This window comes from Stegostoma tigrinum, chromosome 22 (genome assembly GCF_030684315.1).
Source record: "Stegostoma tigrinum isolate sSteTig4 chromosome 22, sSteTig4.hap1, whole genome shotgun sequence".
In the NCBI taxonomy this organism is placed as follows: domain Eukaryota; kingdom Metazoa; phylum Chordata; class Chondrichthyes; order Orectolobiformes; family Stegostomatidae; genus Stegostoma; species Stegostoma tigrinum.
In genome coordinates, this window is record NC_081375.1 from 19,134,307 (window position 1) to 19,151,294 (window position 16,988).

Below are 16,988 nucleotides of genomic sequence, written 5' to 3' on the forward strand. Positions count from 1 at the left end.
TACTTGTTCTGTTTGCTTATATTTGCTTCAGTCAAACAGGAAAGACTTCAAAGCACAAGGGGGCAGACATCCCACATCAACTTGTTGTCAGCAATAATTACACATAATGTATGTTCTTTGGCAAAAAAGTAACAGATATATTTCTTAGAGCCAATGAAGGAAAATAATAAATGCCTGATGAAGAACAATGGCATTCATGACCACACCATTATAGGTTGGTAATTATAGTAATAGATTTCATTGAACAGAAAATTTTATAAGAATGTCACCCTACTGCTTAAAATGGCATGAATGATTAATATATTAGGTCATCTTTTTGAAATACATCATTAAACATTTGTGTTGTCATGTCTGCAGTTTATGGTTCCTGATTTAGATTAGATTAGATTCCCTACAGTGTGGAAACAGGCCCTTCGGCCCAACAAATCCACACCACCCCTTGCAGCATCCCACCCAGACCCACCCCCCTTTCACCCACACACTCCTGAACACTACAGGCAATTTAGCATGGCTGATCTACCTACCCTGCACATCTTTGGACTGTGATTCAAACAGTCTATTAATTCTAATTTTCAGATTGTTTTGCAATGTTACATTCAATAAATTGCAGATTTTTCAGACTCTGTTTAACTAAGCCAGCACCATGGAATAATACTGAGTTCTGCGTTGAGGAAAGGACTACAAATGAAATGAAACAAATATACTGAACATTATGTTATACCTTAATGCTGAAACTCTGCAATTATATGAGAGCGGAGGTCTCAAAATTATTTCCAAACACTTCAATCCAACAAAGTTTCCTGCATTGATTTTATACTTACTGATAATGTTCAGTATATTTGTTTCATTTCATTTGTTAAAGGCTTGGGAGAATACATTATTTTAGGCAGAAGGAAAATACTCAAGACAAGGATACATTTGGAATTCTAAAAGTTGTCACTTATAGCTTCTGCTATATGAACATGTGCGTCAGACCATAAATACCAACTTTGCTGGACATGTCAGAAGAGACTTAGATTCAACAGTATCCGCCTTCATATAAGGACCAGTCATTGAGTTAGAGCATCTGATCCAGTCTGTCTAGCAGTCAAATTCAACAATGTAAATAATTCAACCTACAGCTATAATGCTGAATGCTGTACTAATCTTTTAAGCAACTGGACCATTTCTAAGCCATCACAGAAACATATGCCAGATTAGCTATCCTGCTATCCATAGACACATTGAGCAAACAACGAGCACCAAGTTTGCAAGAGAAAACATCTTTTTCACTTTACCTATGGAAAGGAGTAATCAATTGGACTGGTAACAAAACTGATACTGTCCAGCAAAATTCCCACAAGTACCAGGCACCAATGAAGCAATCTGAGATCCCTGCATCAACTCCAAATGCTTTATGAACATATTATCCTTCGATGTTCTGGGCTATATTTTAGGCATTATTTCATGATGCCTGAAGTATTGGAAAGGACAGAAAGACTAGACTAGAATAGCCCATGCCCAATGATTCCATTGAGAAAGAGCAAGTGAACAGAAATACAAGAAGGTGCATGCTTTAATCAGAATCAGTGTGGGGCACCCTCTTTGGTTTCCACAAAAATTTGACTTCTTAGTTCAATAATGAAAGTAGAAGGATCCTGCTGTTTACTCGTCAACAGTTTCAAATCCAAACAAATTGAAAAATTGCTGGAAAATCTCTGCAGGTCTGGCCATAGCCATGGAGAGAAATCAGAGTTAATGTTTCAGGTCAAGTGACCCTTCATCAGAACTCACTATATCCTGTTCTGAAGAAGGATCACTGGACCCAAAACATTAACTCTGTATTTTCTCCACAGTTACAGCTAGAACCTGAGATTTTCTAGCAATTTCTGTTTTTGTTTGTACACTTTTTTTTAACCTGTATCAAATCGCATCGCTATGACTAGACGCCAAGCGGCATTCCCAATATGAGTTCCTGGGTAAGAAGGGATGAACTGCCCCTTCTTTATTCACGACCTTCAGTTGGTTACAACAAGATTAATTTTAAAATGATCCCTTCCCATTCACCTTTCTCCCAGACCAAAATGAACTTACATTTTAAAAAGAGTCAATTAAACAATTTAAATGTTGAATTAACAAAGAGTTTACTAATTAGGAAATGTGACAAAAATCAGTAATACGGCATATTCGAAATAAGCAGTGAGTCCAAAAATATAAAAGTTTAAAATAAAGGATCAGTCTCTGAATTGTTTGTAATGAGTAGATAGTTGAACATTTTAGCATTTCCAGTGGATGTTACAGTAGCTTTAACTTTGTAGCTAAATGGTTACTTTTTGAGCAAACAAGGTGTAGAGCTGGATGAACACAGCAGACCAAGCAGCATTATAGGAGCAGGAAGGCTGACGTTTCGGGCCTAGACCCTTCATCAGAAATGGGCATTTCTGATGAAGGGCCTAGGCCCAAATGGTCAGCCTTCCTGCTCCTATGATGCTGTTTGGTCTGCTGTGTTCATCCAGCTCTACACCTTGTTATCTCAGATTCTCCAGCATCTGCAGTTCCTATTATCTCTATTATTTGAGATTCGTGGTTTTATGGGTTGATTGAATTTCCTTTATCCCAAGTTTTTTTTTAAAACTAACTGTACTCAGGATCTTCCTTTACCAGCAGCATTCAGTAGCTGTGAGATAGTCCTTTCACTGTGATCTTTACAGCACTCTAATGCCCGAATCCAGGCAGATACATATGAAAACAATCAGTTCCACTAATCCAATCCAGTAGAGTTGGAACTGACTTTTTAAACCCTTGATTTTGTGTATCCTTGAAAGGGGAAAAACACAAAATGTGTCTGGAGTTTGGGACACAACTTGAAGGGGTGGCTTGCTCTTAAGCAGGGTGTTGTCAGCCCTTCATTATCCATGTAGTCAAGAGATCACAGTCCGGCCTGTTTGAAGTTTCTTTGATACTTTTGGGTGTTACATTTCATTGGTCCTGAGCAGAAGTTTCTTTTTTAACATCTGCAGTCATTGTCCTTCTGGCAATCCTCTTTTCAAAGCACATTTTAGACATTACAGCTACAAATATTCACAGGATTTTAGGGTTCTGACCCATGGTCATGACACCATTCTCACCTCACCGGGGAATTATGCTTAGTAACTCTAAAACTCAATGCATTGTTTCAAGATCATTATGCTTATTTAAGAAACCCTCTACAGACTTATACCAAACTTACTACTGCAGATTTCTCCATCCCTATAGCCCAGCATCCACTCCATATGTTTCTGAACCTACACTGTTGTCCATCACAGTCTGTTCTCTGCTTTATCCCAGAGGGCTAAACTTCCAGCCAACATGGCACTTCAATTCAGTGAGTTCGGTTACTCTCTGTCTTTACACATCTCTAAGCTAGCTCTTTGACCAAGCCTCCAATTCTTCACAGCCCTGTTCTGTGCTCAATTCTACAAAGCATTTTAAAATATTTTGTTCAGCTCAGGAAATATAACATCACATTACAAACTTTACACATGCCACTCAGCAGCTCCAACGACAGTCATGCTTCACTTTTGATCCATGAATGTTGTCACGTACGCAGCTCCCCTGCTGGAGGAACAGAATACTTTGTTACCGCAAGGAGCTTCTGGCCATGATTGCACCCTTCACCTTTAATGCATTTTCACACCATCTAAAACTCTGCTGCTCATATTAGATTCTGCACCATGTTCCGCTACTTCATTGTTCATCTGCATCTTCACAGTTACTGGCTCCCAATTCTCTAACGTTTCATATTGTGTTTAAATCTCTTGACATTTCTATCACCATGAACCCTATGTGTCACTTCCTTGAAAACTCTGCAATCCTTAGGCCTCAAGCATACCCTCCACAACAACACTGATAGTCATACCTTCAGCTACCTAGTTGCTACTCACCAGACATCCCTTCCTGAAGAACTATGCCACTCTATCTCCTCCTTTAAGTTCCTTTTTTAAAAAGTATTTCAATATTCCTAACACTTTTTGTTGGCTCAGTGTTAGTTTTCCTTTTCTGATTATACTTCTGAGGAGCCTCAACTGCTTAAGTTGTTGTTAGAGGCATGTAGCTGCCTGTTGTTGAGATAAAAAGAGAAAAACTCATTCATTCTCCATGTCATCCTCTTATTTGGGATGTTGTGTATTTTTCAATTCCTTTCAATGCCTCAGTGGCATCAGCTGATATAACAATGTTCCATAGGAAATCACAAATAGCTGACTAACTACATTTGTACGGAAGTAGTGCTCCTCCACATTCTGTATTTGGGGCATACTGCCTTAGCTCAGTGAGGAATGAACAATGCTCTGAAATTTAGTGCAATTTGAATATTTTAATTCACTCCTTATGAAGAGCTGAAACATGTACTGCTCTGTTTTTAAATGTGTTAATAAGTTAGGATCTTTGAGATTAACATGAAATGAGTGTTTTTTTCCTATTTGTTTTACGCTTGCTAAAAAAAATCTGCAACACATTTAATAGATTTGGCAGCGCTTGCAGGTCATTTTTCATTCAAAATCTCTTGCCTGCAATAACCAGAACTTGCAATCACTGTATTGAGCACACTGGAAACATTAATATTGATATTTTATGGCTGCTCTGCTCTGAACGTAGGTAAAACTTTATTGCTGTTAGAGTACAGACACTGTGCACTCTGTGTGCTGATGTTCTTTATTACCTCTGTCTGACAAAGCACAAACTAGCACTTGGAAATTTTAAATTGGTGTGAAAAGGTTTAGGTTATTCTCTAAGTTTCCAGGGGCTCTGCAAATCATGTCACAACCAAAAACAATGGCCAAATGTTTGAGAGATATACCACGGGTGTGTTGATAATTAATTTGTACAGCAGCTATAACACCTGAAAGGAAAGCGTTCACCACTGAACTGCGATATTTGCCATTATTTATTGGATTTGCGCACAATGTGGCTTCCAAATAAGTGTGTGTCATTTATATGTCTCTCTATGAGGAAGAAGGGTTACCATAAAAATTACATTACAGGTGCATGAGAACTGTCCTGCATTCTCTGACACTGGAATACATGCCATTAGCCAGCTTCAAATCTTGCCATCTGTCTCTATTTGCTGTCTATTTCATGTGTAATTAATAAGAACTTACGCAATTATTCTCATCTGGTGTACTCCAAAGCAGGTGGAATACAAACTGTTTGCAGTGATCAATTTACAGGTAAGCTCGCAAATGGCAGTGACAATATTATTACAGGTAATTTCAGGTCTCAAAACAGTGTAGTTTCTTCACAATTAGCAGCATTTAATTTAATTTTGTTTTGCCCATCCACCTAATAAATTTACATGAATTGCCACAGCCCAAGGTAGAGGAGCAACTGTGGTTGAAAAAAGTGTCACAACAATGACAAGCAAGACCAAGCCTTGATTTTAAGGGAGTGTAGATTGGACAAAATATTGGGGAGGTCAGAAGTCCCACAGCTTGGAAAAAGATGAATTTGAGATGGTGGCAGCTCAAAATGTTTTTATTTGAATACCGTGAAGAACCCATAAGAAAAAGTGTACAAGATGGTTAAGACCTGAGACTTTGTGTTGCTAGTAAAATACTCGCTTCTGAGCCAAATGTTGGGGTCGAGTCCCAGTCTGCGGTCCCGAATACATAATTTAAACTGACACTTGCTTAATCTTTGCCTGTTCTGAGGCAGATATAAATAGTCCTGTGACACTATTTAAACTAAAGAAAAGATGACTGCTCTTTGTGTACTAATTACCTTTTGTTTTTCAAATGATGCCAATGAGCCTGATGACTTTGTAATTACCTTGCTGTGCATGAATTGGCTACTATGTTCCTCTACATAACAAGAGTGACTAAATTTCATCTTGGGACTGAGATCATCCTTAAATCACAAAAGATGCAATAAAAATGCAAGTTCCTTCATTTTCTCTTCACTGATTAACAATAGCATGAAAGGCAAATTAATTGGGGCAAAGAACAAACTAGTATCAATGTTATAGGAAAAGGTCATAACAGGAGATGTGATTGATGGCGACCGTTGAGGTGTTCCGTTTAGGTCTGTAAGACAGGGTGACAGAACCCAACCTCTTGCTTTATTCAAATCATTGATGGGCTTGTGATTTACACAGTTACTGATGGCATGCGTGATTAATGTAGGCAAAGTTAATTTGTAATTGAAGGTAGCAGAAACACAGTTTTGCACTTTCAGTTCCAGAAGATTACAAAAAGGTTCATTCAACATCATGCAGGCACTAAACAGTTATCATTCATTTGCAATGCAATGTCACACACGAAAGCATTTGATTGATTTGCAATCCATAATGATTGACTGGTACATAAAGTGTTCAAATGCACAGCATTTTGTTACCCTCCCTCTACCCAAACTGCAAGTTTCCTTCAACTGTAAGAACAGCTGACAGCTGGTCCTAGAGAAATCGCATCTGCCAAAGAACCACATCACTAATTAATAGGAATCTCTTTATTTCACCCTGCTGCATTACAGCCAAGGCTACAATAATGGGAGCTGCGAACCTGGTGGTAATGTCGCTTCTTTCTGCATACGAATTGGGTCACATGCGCCATCTCATTTGTATAACAACAGTTAACGAGATGCACTGCCAGTGATGTAATGTGCCATGTGAGTGAAGAGGGCAGTGAAATGAGAGGAAAGCTGAAAGCTTTTACAGCTGCGAATGTTTTCTTCTAAAGAAAAATGAGGAAAACATTTAGCTAGGCATTCTTTAAACATCCAAGTGTCAGATGAATCTTCAATACATCCTGTACATATTATCTGCTCCAACAATGCAACAATATAAATCAAAGTCCAAAAAAGAAATCATTGTCTGTTGTTATAATTTTAAAGTTGTTGACACCACAAAAATAAAAACTAAGCTGCATATTTACTCGTTTTATTTATTCAGTAAATAATGTACCATAGTATTCTCCTTATTCAGCCCGTGAATAATAATGGAATATCTCAACATTCAACAGTCCAATTATGCATTTTCCTCAATAACAATCTCAACACAATGGCAATTGTGACCATTAGCACAGGATGGCATTAGATAATATCAACTTCTTACAAAGGCAGTTGAGGGGAGAAGTTGCATTTCTAGGACAAATGGCAGAGGTAATACTATTGAACATTATTGTAATTATCTGAGTAATGAATGTACTATTTGTAGTTATGCCCTGACATCCACACATTGCATTGCACTTCCGAAAAGTTTGTTTCCATGGCAGATTTTTGGCAATTAAGCAAACCGAGGACATGCAAACCCATGAATACAAGAGTATTCATTAAATTTGTTATGATGTGTACACTACTGAAAATCTCAGTAGAAGGGTTTAACCAAGGATTTCATAGATGCAAAAATATATTTCACATTACTGTGAGTGTGTTCTGATCAGCAGATTCATTTGCTTTTGTTAATCTGATATGGTTTTATTGTTCATTATATCACAGTGTTTCATTCTTTTCAAAACATAAGATCATTGGTCGCCAACATTATCACCTTCAGAATGTTTCTGAGCATTCAGTTACCTGCACCAATAGTTATCAGCGAAAGAATTTCTTCCAATTTGGTGGATTATATCTTCATTTTTGACATGAATTTCAAAATGTTCCCTCTTGTTGCATTATGGTAATATCTACAATAAAATTTTCAGTGGCAGAGGTTCATGATGTCACAGCAAAAATTGGCAGTGATAAGGAAATATATCGTCAGAGAAAAACTTGAACAGAATGTTCATTAACACAAAATAAAATGGAATATTGTGAATTATGTATTGAATTATAAATTAATTGTTCTGTCAGATAACTTATATATTCCCGATCATTTGGATGGTGTGTGGTGTGCACAAACAGTTGGATCTTTTTCCTCATGGATAAATGTGCTATGCCATCATCATAGCCCACATCGAGAAACATTGGGCCAAATCCTCTAGTCCCCAGCTCATTGGAGACCAAATGTATCATGAACGATGCATGTTACCACTCAATTAAATTCCCAATGGGCAGATCCAGTTGGGAATCTCCCAGAAAGTATGAACTACTAATGGAGAATTTAAACTAGAGTCAGAGACTCCAGACAGACCCACAATGCTTAACTGAATAGCTATCTAGGTAAAATCGTATAGATTAAAGCCAAATGTAACACCTAGATAGCTCCACAGTTAACCTTTCTGATCAACATCGCCCACCACAAAATTACCCCCACCAACCCAACTACCTTCCTGATCCAACTACCTTTGATTATCTAAATACCTTCCCTGACCTGACTAGACTTCCCTCAACCAATTGACTATGCTCCAAAGCCAACTAAATTATCACCTAATAACAAGATGATCGACATGATCCAAGTGCACCTGAGCAGCTGACTGCACACCCTTGACCACCAACTTACCAAATCACCCAGCTACCAATTTTCTACCTGGATAACAAGGTGTGGAGCTGGATGAACACAGCAGACCAAGCAGCATCTTAGGAGCAGGAAAGCTGACATTTCGGCCTAGACCCTTAATCAGAAATGGGGGAGGGGAAGAGGGTTCTGAAATAAATAGGGAGAGAGGGGGAGGTGGATCGAAGATGGATAGAGGAGAAGATAGGTGGAGAGGAGACAGACAAGTTAAAGAGGCAGGGATGGAGCCAGTAAAGGTGGGGAGTTAGGGAGGGGTTAGGTCAGTCCAGGGAGGACGGACAGGTCATGGGGGCGGGATGGGGTTAGTAGGTAGGAAATGAGGGTGCGGCTTGAGGTGGGACTAGAGGATAGGTGAGAGGAAGAACAGGTTAGGGACGTGCTGGGCTGCTTTTGGGATGCGGTAGTGGGAGGGGAGATTTTGAAGCTTGTGAAGTCCACATTGATACCATTGGGCTTCAGGGTTCCCCAGCGGAATATGAGTTGCTGTTCCTGCAACCTTTGGGTGGCAGACAGTGAGCAGTTTTTCCGCCACCTTCGCTTCCACGCTTACTTCTTTAACCGTGCTGCTCCCACCAATTTTCTACCACACCCTTTCTTTCACTGATCTGTCCATCCACACATCCATTCGGTAACATCAAAGACTGGACCTTTGAACTCAGCATACGGCAGCTAGTGCTGCAGAAATAGAATGTGGCTTCGGTGTTGATCGACTTCACAGATCTCTGATGAATTCCAGCACTGAACTATTTCTCCTGGATGCTAGGTTAGAAGTCACAACCTTTTAATTGTAATTAAGTGAGGGCACAGTCTATGGACACAGCAATTCAAATGTTTCCCAGGACAGTTCACGCTTAGGGTTAGGATAGCATTGCTTGAATGATATCAATTAGTCAAAGTCATGTTGTCCCTAATACATAGCTGTTAATCCAGCTCTATACCTTGTTATCTCAGCTTCTCTAGCATCTGCAGTTCCTACTATTTCTTGTCCCTAATACTGCTTGACTAATGTGGGACAAAAAGTTTTGGGTGATAACCATTGTAGTTGCCTTCACTGTATGACTCCAACTGGTGCATAACTATGACCCCAGGTGGGGTCACAGACCAACCCTAGAATAAATGTTTCCAATCAACAGATGTATCTCACATCTGATGCTTGTTGCAATGTATAGTAGGTTCATTCTTTTGTCAAGCGCAAGTTGCAAGAGGCATGTACTGGCCTTTACCTGGGAACAAGAACATCAGAACAATACCAACGAGTACCCACAGCTCTGCTTGCCTGGCCTAAGGGTACAATGTTTCTGCCATGGATCTTCTTTTACCTGTATTCATCTGAAACAGAATGCAAGAATAAATCCAAATTGCAAAACCGTTCCTGATCAATAGACAAAGAAAAATATGTGTCATGTTCCTAAAAAAAAGATTCAAAATTAGCACCATGAAAGGTGGTGATAGGTCAGAGGAAAATATAAACATTACTGTCCAAATAGATCTTTATTTCTGTTGAAGTCAAGCAACAATTTAATATAAAACATGTTACACTTTGATTTAATTAATTCTGCCTTTTCCTTTGACCGCCATGAATAAATGTTACGTTTTATGACTAGAATCCAGCCAGTAATATGTTGTGGTTGGTTGGCTCAACGAGCTGGTTCTTTGTTTTTCCGCAGATGTTTCATTACCCTGCTGGGTAACATCATCAGTGCAGCCTCCAAAGAACGCCCTTGACCGCGTCTCCCGCATTTCCCGCGACACATCCCTCACACCCCGCCCCCGCCACAACCGCCCCAAGAGGATCCCCCTCGTTCTCACACACCACCCTACCAACCTCCGGATACAACGCATTATCCTCCGTCACTTCCGCCATTCACAATCCGACCCCACCACCCAAGACATTTTTCCATCCCCTCCCCTGTCTGCTTTCCGGAGAGACCACTCTCTCCATGACTCCCTTGTTCGCTCCACACTGCCCTCCAACCCCACCACACCCGGCACCTTCCCCTGCAACCGCAGGAAATGCTACACTTGAACCCACACCTCCTCCCTCACCCCCATCCCAGGCCCCAAGATGACATTCCACATTAAGCAGAGGTTCACCTGCACATCTGCCAATGTGGTATACTGCATCCACTGTACCCGGTGCGGCTTCCTCTACATTGGGGAAACCAAGCGGAGACTTGGTGACCGCTTTGCAGAACACCTCCGCTCAGTTCGCAACAAACAACTGCACCTCCCAGTCGCAAACCATTTCCACTCCCCCTCCCATTCTCTTGATGACATGTCCATCATGGGCCTCCTGCACTGCCACAATGATGCCACCCGAAGGTTGCAGGAACAGCAACTCATATTCCGCCTGGGAACCCTGCAGCCATATGGTATCAATGTGGACTTCACCAGTTTCAAAATCTCCCCTTCCCCCACTGCATCCCTAAACCAGCCCAGTTCATCCCCTCCCCCCACTGCACCACACAACCAGCCCAGCTCTTCCCCCCCACCCACTGCATCCCAAAACCAGTCCAACCTGTCTCTGCCTCCCTAACCGGTTCTTCCTCTCACCCATTCCTTCCTCCCACCCCTAGCCGCACCCCCAGCTACCTACTAACCTCATCCCACCTCCTTGACCTGTCCGTCTTCCCTGGACTGACCTATCCCCTCCCTACCTCCTCACCTACACCCTCTCCACCTATCTTCTTTACTCTCCATCTTCGGTCCGCCTCCCCCTCTCTCCCTATTTATTCCAGTTCCCTCCCCCCATCCCCCTCTCTGATGAAGGGTCTAGGCCCGAAACGTCAGCTTTTGTGCTCCTGAGATGCTGCTTGGCCTGCTGTGTTCATCCAGCCTCACATTTTATTATCTTGGAATCTCCAGCATCTGCAGTTCCCATTATCTCCAATGAAGCGCTGTTGTGTTTTCTCACCTGTTATTTGAACTCTGGAGTCTGTTGAGCTGGATTACCTCACTTCCAGTTTTCCTTCGCAGCGGAGTATATGTGGGGTCGAGCGCGATGTGTTCGTTAATACAACCAATACTCACTCATCTCTATCCACATGGATAAGGAGAACCACCCATTCGACTGGAACAACACCAAGATCCTGGGACAAGTAAAGCATAGACAAGCACAGGAATTCTGAGAAGCCTGGTACTCCACAAAGAAAGCCATCAACAAACACATAGAGCTCGACCCCATATACACTCCACTGCAAAGGAAAACCGACAGTGAGGTAATCCAGCCCAACAGGCTCCAGAGTTCAAATAACAGACGGGAAAACACATTGACGCTTCATCGGAGGCTACACTGATGATGTTACCCAGCCGGGTAATGAAACGTCTGTGGAAAAACAATGAACCTGCTTGGTGGGCCAACCAACCACAACATCCACAACCCAAGCTACAAATCTACACCAAAATCTTAGAAACCATTATTATTTCTTACACTGATATTTTGTGATAAAGATTCTTGCAGTATACAGATAAGCCAACATTTTGAGTCTTTCAACAACCTATCTGAATATAATACCAGTTGGCATGTTAATTACTTTATAAGACTGATGGAGTGGATTTATATCATGAAACATGTTTACCTATGTTGGTGTCCAAACTTGCAGAGTATGAAATTGGTTATGATGTAGTCAAGCACAACTTGAATACAACCCAATAAAAAAGAACAATGGTTACACTGGGATGCTGGCAGTTCCACACTGGAGTTTCCAATCATGATAAATTAATATCCAAACCAAAACAAAAGTACAAATTAAAGCCCGACACATTGGAGCCTCTTGCTCACAGACCCTGTGGCTGACATCAGGTCAGCACTCTGCCAACTTTGAATGTCACATAGCTCGTTCCCTAATTAGACATAGACATTGAAATTTCCCAGTGAATGCATTTCTCTTGTAAAATGCACATTTGCAACACCTTAAACAAACATTATTCATGAGTTCGCTTTAACACACCATCACTGCCACATTCTAAAAAGAGAGTGACTGCGATAATGTTAAGACAGCAGATGCCTTGATAGGGTTTAAAAGGGCACACAAAGTTAATGTGGTGGAAGCAAGTATTAGGAACATGTGGCCATCTATTTTTGTAACTAACGTCAATTGCACAAAATAATTTCATTCATGCTGGCAAGAACAGCTCAAGCCTTAAAAAAAACGAGCACCATTGTCAGTCAGTTTGCTTTACACAAGCTGTAAAGCAAGCCGACTTATCATTTTACACTGAATCTAAAGGGAAAAGTGCAGCACAGTGGCTCAGTGGTTAGCACTGCTGCCTCACAGCACCAGTGATCCGGGTTTGATCCCATCCTCAGGCGCCTGTGTGGAGTTTGCACATTGTCCTCGTGTCCAGGTGGGTTTCTTTCCACAGTCCAAGTATGTGCAAGTTAAGTGGATTGGCCATTCAAAGTTGCCCAGGGCGTCCAGGGATGCTTAGGTTAGGTGGGTTAGACATGGGAAATGCAGGGATAGGGGAATGGGTCTGGGTGGAATGGTTTTCAGAGGGACAGTGTGGACTTGATGGGCCAAATGCCCTGTTTCCACATTGTAGAATTTTGGTGAAAGACTTTGAATTTGTAAGAAGTGTATTTAGAAAGTACCTTATTTTAAAAAAAACTGGACTAAGGAAATGAATAAACCAGAACTCAAAAATATCATTTAGATGTTAACGTTTTCCTTCTCAAGAGTGTTTGGGTAACTTTTTGGCCTGGAGTTTTTTGTGGTTAGAACATTTTGGTTCATTTCTTACTATCTTAGATCTATGAAATACTTACTAGCTTCAATGAATGAAATGAATAAATGAAATCCTTACCCATCTCTTCCTCCTCTTGATCTACATGATCTTATTTCTTGTTCTTTCATTTATGAATCAATCTCGTGCTCCTTTCCATTCTCCAAAATCTTTCTCATTCATTAAAATTAGGTTTATCATTGATGGTGTTTCCCAAAGTGCCCTTTTAAGCTGGAATGGCTGAACCGTCGGATGCTTCTGTAACTGTGGTCAGCATAAGCCCAAGATAACCATTAAAGGACAGCTGGTGAGTTACAAAGATTTTGTTATATACTTCCAATAAATGCCAGATACTCAAAATCCAAGTATGAGTGTTTAGTTTTCAGGGTAATCTAATTCTTCATTTCATGACATTGGAGGTAGTTTCGCTTTAAGTGCTATAAATGCCTTATAATGCAGTCTCCCTTTACGATAATCATGAATGCACAACACAATCAACCCAGAACACCATATCCCACAACAATAAAATTTGAAAACTTTTAAAAGTTTACTATCTTATCCAATCTTTATAATATGTACTCAGATTATTGGAGTCAAAGGGAAATTATGAGATTGCCAACACCTTATAATATTATACTACAGTAATGATGTTTGAAATTCATACTATGAAATATCCCTCCAGCATCATGTTTCTCAAAATATGTTAACTTTCATTCCAAATGCCGTCCTCAGAATTTGAACAAAAAAGTTAAAAATATTGACTGAAGCAATTGTGGTCTACCACAAACACTTTCAGATTCAATACAAAATAGACACTTCACATTTTGATATAATTGCCAATTCCATAGATTATTAAATTGAAAATTAATTTTATTTGGAAACATATATTTGTCACTTTGTCCATTTATAGTAACGGATGCCATACATTTGTTGCAATCAGAACAGGGGAATGAACTAGTGATGGGAGTTTTTCAACAAAACTATCAACATCCAAGTAGATGAGAAGCACAGTTACACTACTCTTTTTTACACTAAATTGGTACATCTCACTGTATCAAGCTGCATCAAGGGATTTATTGGGAATAAATAGAACTCATTTCCAAAAACAGCATGAAAAATTCGGAAACATGACAATATGCAGGTGTGCAGATCATTATTAACTAGAATTCTTAAGTTTATCCCTAACCAAAACATGAAAGACAGTTCATTATCTTTTTGTCTTCTTTAGATCTTTTAGTCAAACATTGTCCAAGACAAACAGAATGTAAAAGTAATAAGGACTAACACAAAACCCAACCAATAAAATTATCAGCACTACCAATGCTACCTTCCAATTATTAACTGAAAGAAGTTTCCATGCTTATGAAAGCAAATAATTTGAGCCCACAGAAAGGCATTTTCCCAGGAATAATCAGATTGGACTTTTAGATGCATATACATAACAGAAACATAAGCAGTTTTCATTGTGAGTAAGACAATAAAGACAATTAGAAAACCATAACTGTTCGTTATTGACTTGATATTCACTGTGCAATATGCAATTATAGATCAGTAAAGTGTATCAACCTCAGAAGGCTTCTTCTGGTCGACTGCCTGAAAATTGTGCAAATTAACACAATTAAGCAATTTTCCTTCATTAAGCAACTGGTCATTATCCTAATGCAATCTGGACTCTCAGACTACCAAGCAGGATTCCCTACAGCTCTTTTCAAATTATCAGCGCCAACATCAACAGAACCACAAGCTATCTCAAGGATCAAATTTACAATGACAGAACATTTTAATTACATTTCTAATAAAATAAACTAGTGCCATCCTCTCATGCTAGACACTAGTGAAGTGTGCCTAAAGGTTTTCAATTACTTGCACCATTCTGGGCTCTTGCAGGTTTATTAGCTTCTTAGCATAATCAAAAAGCTATTTTGCTTCTTAGCCCTAATTACCATTGTTGCAAAGCTTTGTCTATTCAACAGTTACTGACCCTAATTGAGGTCTATCGACTATAAGGCCACTCAATTATTTTTAGCATAAATATGACTCCACAGAACCCATATGTCCCCTCAAAATGGTAGTAACGCAATAAATAAAAAGTTTTGTTTAAATGGCTTTCAGCTGATTAATGATGCAATCCTCTGCATTTTACAAAGAGTTGAGCCCAGGAATTTGTGCACTATCCATCATGTAATCTGCAATGAATTAGCTTTACAGTTAACATTATCTAATGATGTATTGTTACCACAGCTCTGACGATACTTCAAAAATCATCTATTGTGATGCAAAAGTGTCGTCCACAGACAATGCAAGATGTTATTTAATCATAAATCTTCCTTCACTCTTTGAACTATGATATTACTGCAAAGCAAAAATGCAAATGATGTAAGTTTGCATTAGGGACTTAATAGTACTCTAGAGCATAAACTCACTGGTGAATAGAATTTGCAACCACATTAAGCCCAACTCTGGGCTTCCAATATAAGACATACACAACAGCAGTCTAGCTAAAGCATAACAAAATAATTGTGAGAGTACATACTTAACCATTGCAACATACTGATCCAACTCTCCAGATAAAATCACATGCCAAGGATTCCAAACTCTTTAAATCTATCTTTATTAGCAGTGACCATAGTGTATACTGGTTTATAGTGCAGAAAAATTTGGATGAAAAATGCAAGAGACTTCACAAGGTCAACTGCAACCATGTTTTATTTTCAAAAAAATAGATCATTCTGACCTCTTTGCAAGAATTAAGTGCAAAGTTTCACAGCTGCATAACCCAGATGCTTAACTGCGGCCCAAAATTTTAAATTCGTTTTTTGAATCTCAAACTTATTGCAAGGGACCATCAGCCAGTTTGGTGAATTTTGTTTTGTTCTAGCCAAAGTGAAATCAATACGCAGAAAAGTGAAATAATGAAACTAAGTGGCAATATGATATCACAGCACTCTGATACCCGAGAGGTGCTAATGCCATAACTTTTATATGAAACCATTCAGTTATCATTTTCCAGTGACTGCTCCTGTAACTCTGCGGAATATTTCGTTAGACAACACAGTTAGGGGTCCAACGGTACTCAACCCTGATATTCTGCATGTGTGAAACTGGAGTCACAAAACATATAAATGAAGAAACAGTATAACACAGTATAGAGCTAGAGGAACACAACAAGCTAGGCAGCATCAGAGGAGCAGGAAAGCTGGCCCATATCGGGCCAGGGTGCTTCTTCAGAAACTTCTGCCATTTCTGAAGAAGGGTTCTGACCCGAAATGTCAGCTTTCCTGCTGCTCAGATATTGCCTGGCCTGCTGCCTTCCTCCAGCTCCTTATTGTGATATCTCTGATTCCAGCATCAGCAGTTCTTACTATCTCTAGATGAAAAAACATGTGTTTGGGAAATGCAGCAGCAAAAAAAGAACATTAACAAAACTGAATTAAATTTTAACAAAACCTGTTAAAATAGAAACAGACAGGTACAAGTTTCAAACATTGTTTAGCACCTAGGTAAATCAGGTATGTTCTCATTACGTCCTCCTCTTCATTATATAATTTCAGAGCCAAAATAGCATGGTTCAGGAACATCCTAGGATGTGACTAGCATTAAGCAAGGGTAAAGTACACAACTGCTTCATAGGCGCTTTAACAAACAACGCAGTTCACAAAGTTATCAGTCTGGAAACCATCCCTCATTATCCACATACGACAGCTCAGATATAGCTTTCAATAAAGAAAGAATGATTTTGCTTTCCATTCATCTTGCTGACAACTGCCTGTTGACTTTTTAAGGCTTGTTAACAGAATTTCCATTAAACTTGCATCTTTTCCAAAATGCTGTCCTCCACTGTGGCATCTGCGAATAGCCTAAG